At 41.2% G+C, this 4,135-nt stretch overlaps 1 pseudogene; it reads right to left on the bottom strand.

Annotated features, from left to right (window-relative positions):
• Positions 1 to 533: 533 nt before the first annotated feature.
• LOC108527816 (cTAGE family member 5-like) lies at positions 534 to 3,293 on the bottom strand (annotated as a pseudogene).
• Between the last annotated feature and the right edge of the window lie 842 nt (positions 3,294 to 4,135).

Consider the following 4,135-nt stretch of genomic DNA (forward strand, 5'->3'; position numbering starts at 1 on the left):
AGTTGTATGTCCAAAATTGTTCAATGAACCATGATTCAAAAATAGCAACACTTTTTAAACAACCCAATGTTCAATAAGAGAGGAATGGTTAAACAATTGATAATGCACCTCAATGACAGATTAATCATTTTCTTTTTTTCCTTTTTTTAAAAAATCAACCAAAATTTATTTAATTAAGGATAAAATTACTTTTGCATTTCTCTAAAACCACAGTAAATACAGTTCTTGGCATAAAGATACAGTCTTTATAATTTAAAGCCTCCCTACCTGCAAGATTACATATATAAAACTCCCATTATTGTTATATAATAGTGGATTAGTTAATAAAATTAAAGTAGCTATACTATCTAGAATAAAATAAAATGGAAATAATTTACTCATAAGATTCATATTTAAATCATCTTTATTTAGAAAACACTATCCTGAGAATTATAATTCCATTAAGCTTCAATGTGAGCAAAAGTGTAATCACTTAAGTAACAGCAATTACTTAAACTGAAAAAGAGATCAGTCAAAATTACTTTTGAAGAGAGCAAAAATATTGTCAGGTTTCTTGCTGTGGTTCTGGATGTTCTGTAGCAGGCTCATGTGAAGGCAGAATCAGCCCTGAAGGGAACTCAGTTCTACCTTCAGAATGTGGGGGTTAGGGGGAAAATCCAGGTCTTGGGGGAAGGTAAGGAGGAAAACCCCTCGGTGTAGACATTTCTCCTTGCAAATGGAGCATGTGATGGACCTGGGAAATCCCTTGGTGGAAAATAATCTCAAGAAGTTCCAAACATGGTTCCTGGACGAGGTGGGGGGAGACGAGGTCCTCTTCTCATGAATGGGCCCCTTGTATTCCCTGGAAACAATGGACCTCTGATTGGAGCAACAGGTGGAGGAAAAAAGCAAGGGCCAGTTGCTTCATTTTCAGCAGGGAGAGATGAATCAGACACATTTAAATTACCAAGGTCATCTTTTGTATCATTTCTACTGGATTCCATTTCTGAAAGCATTGACCCATTCATTTCATCCAAAGAAGTCATATTAAAACTTGTGAGTTCTGCTGGTTCAGACAGTGTGCCAGAATTAGAATAAAATCTGTCTTGCCTTTGAGGAGGAATAGCTGAATCAGGATATGATTGTCCTGGTGGAGGAGACATCATCCCACGGTCCTGTTCCCATGGAGGTGACAGAGACCCAGTGTCAAAAGAAGCCCTATGATGATTGGTTAACCTATCACATCTTGATTCTCTTCTTTCACTGATAATCTGATGGTCCAGAGGATTCCCTGGACCTCTTGAGCCTCTTCCTCCTCCCCCTGGAAGCAAAGATGAGAGTCTGAGTGGACCCTCCAACAAGGTTGGAGAATAGAGAAAAACTCTTGTTTTGAATGAAGGCCGACCCTATGTTGAGGGACCATTCGGGGAATGCTCTCCACCAAATGCTGTAATTGGAACATCAAGGGCATAAGAATCTTTTTCTGAAAGTTCAAATTTAAACTCTGTTTCACTTAATTTTTGTCTGTAGTGAGCATTTTCTTTCCTTAAATCATTGAGGTTTCTTTCAGCAGTCCAAGCTGCCAACCAATTATTACGTGCTTTTTTTTTTTTTTTTTTTTTTTGAGATGGAGTCTTGCTCTATCGCCCAGGCTGGAGTGCAGTGGTGCGATCTCGGCTCACTGCAAGCTCTGCCTCCCAGGGTCACACCATTCTCCTGCCTCAGCCTCCCGAGTAGCTGGGACTACAGGCGCCCGCCACCACGCCTGGCTAATTTTTTGTATTTTAGTAGAGATGGGGTTTCACCGTGTTAGCCAGGATGGTCTCGATCTCCTGACCTTGTGATCCGCCTGCCTCTGCCTCCCAAAGTGCTAGGATTATGGGCCTGAGCCACCGCGCCAGGCCTTATGTGCTTTTTTTATTGTGGGAAATAATCCATCCTTGATAAGAATGAATAGTTCTCTCCAATTCTTCTTCAAGATCTTTGGCTTGCTTTCTATAGATCCAGCTTTTCAGAACAGCTCTTCGCTTATATAGATCCAGCTCTTCAGTGGCATGGCTGATCTTTTCGTGCACTTTAGAAAGTTTCTCTTCCTTCTCTAACCGGTAATTTTCCTCTACTGCTAATTTCTTGTGGAGTTTCATTTCATTTTCTTGGTATAATTCAATCATTACTTTAGGTTTTTGTCGAAGCTTCTGATTCTCACTTTCAAAATGTGTGTTTTCTGACTGCAAAGATGCTTGTTCAGTCTGAATTTTAATATGCTCTGTAAGCTCTTCCTTTGTTTTATCAACTTCAGATAACTGACTATAAATTTGGTTTCTTTCTCCTTCTAAGGTTTTTAAAGAAGTATTTAACTTAGCAGCATGAGTCAGTTTCTTCAAAGCTCCTTTTGGAGGATTAACTAAGTAAGCACCATTTTCTGATTCACTGTTCATTTCTAATTCCAAGTTATCAACTTCTGCGGTGTCTTCTCCAAGCATAGCAGCCTGATCTTTCACCTTTAGCAAGCGTTCAGAGTCTTGATGTGATTTTCTTTATCATTTAGAACTTGTTCTGTGTGTACTTTGGAGTCTTCAAATGTTATTTTCTGTTTATTAAGTTCACTCACTTGCTCTTTCCATGCCTCAGCTTCTTGCAAAAGCTGTTTCTAGTTTTCCTGAAGTTGAGAATTTTCATTCAAAGCATCTTTTACTACTATCTTCAGTCATTCTTCATTCATTTGAAATATGGTGAAGTTCATTTTGGCTTCAGCTACTTGTGATTTGAGGGATTTTGACTCATCTTTTAGCGACTGTATCCTTTTGGAAATATCCACCATCAATTCACCTTGTTCAGAATGTTTAGATTTCTCTTACCTCTTTCTAGACGAGTATTTCACCCTCAAGTTCAGAATTGGACCTGTTTAGCTTTTCACGGGTTGCCTCCAAACTTTGTGCTTCTGCTGCCTCCTTCTCAAAACTGACATCCTTTAAAGATGACTCTACTTCATAGCCTTCATACTCTTTCCGAACAAGGCTACATTTTTCAAGTAGTTTACATTTTTCTTCACTTAGTCCAGAAAGCGTTACAGCAAGCTTTGTCTCTCTTCCCACATAAAGCCGACTCCTAACCGATCTAAAACTTCTCCACAAAAAAAAGAGAACAGCAAAAAATCCAACAACAGCTGCACATATCAACAACTCCCATGGAAAACCATAAGGATTAGAGTCTGGTCTCATACTTTGGGGCAGTGCTGCCACAACCCTGCCTAGCTCCTCCAGGACCAGCCCCAAATACAGCTGAGGGGTAGCCCCAGGCTCCTCCATAGCGCAAAGGCTTCTCTGGCAGTTGCTAAAGTAAACTTGGCCTGTCAGGGGCCACAATAAGCTGCAGAGAACACGCAGCCTTCAGTCTGAAACCCGAATCCGCAGGCAGCAGACAGAGCGGACCATTGCCAAGCCGCCTGCGGGGGGAGCTGGGACACGGGCAACCAAAGGTCTCACAGGCCCGCATTGCCCACCCTGGCCCCTCTGTTACACTTTACATCCTGAGGCAGCACCTTTTATTATTATACTTTAAGTTCTGGGGTACATGTGCAGAATATGCAGGTTTGTTACCTAGGTATACACATTGCATCGTGGTTTGCTGCACCCATCAACCCATCATCTACATGAGGTATTTCTTCTAATGCTATTCCTCCCCTATCCCCCAACCCCCCCACAGGCCCTGGAGTGTGATGTTCCCCTCCTTGTGTCCAATTGTTCTCATTGTTCAACTCCCACTTGTGAGTGAGAACATGTGGTGTTTGGTTTTCTGTTCTTGCCATATTTTGCTGAGAATGATGGTTTATTGATTTGTGTATGTTGAACCAGCCTTGCGTCCCAGCGATGAAGCCGACTTGATCCTGGTGGATAAGCTTTTTGATGTGCTGCTGGATTCATTTTCCCATCGATGTTCATCAGAGATATTGGCCTGAAATTTTCTTGTTTTTGTTGTGTGTCTGCCAGGTTTTGGTATCAGGATGACGCTGGCCTCATACAATGAGTTAGGGAGGATTCCCTCTTTTTCTATTGAAATAGTTTCAGAAGGAATGGTACCAGCTCCTCTTTGTACCTCTGATAGAATTTGGCTGTGAATCTGTCTGGTCCTGGGCTTTTTAATTTTTTTTGATAGG

The sequence above is a fragment of the Rhinopithecus bieti genome, unplaced genomic scaffold (assembly GCF_001698545.2).
Source record: "Rhinopithecus bieti isolate Rb0 unplaced genomic scaffold, ASM169854v2 scaffold_2572, whole genome shotgun sequence".
In the NCBI taxonomy this organism is placed as follows: domain Eukaryota; kingdom Metazoa; phylum Chordata; class Mammalia; order Primates; family Cercopithecidae; genus Rhinopithecus; species Rhinopithecus bieti.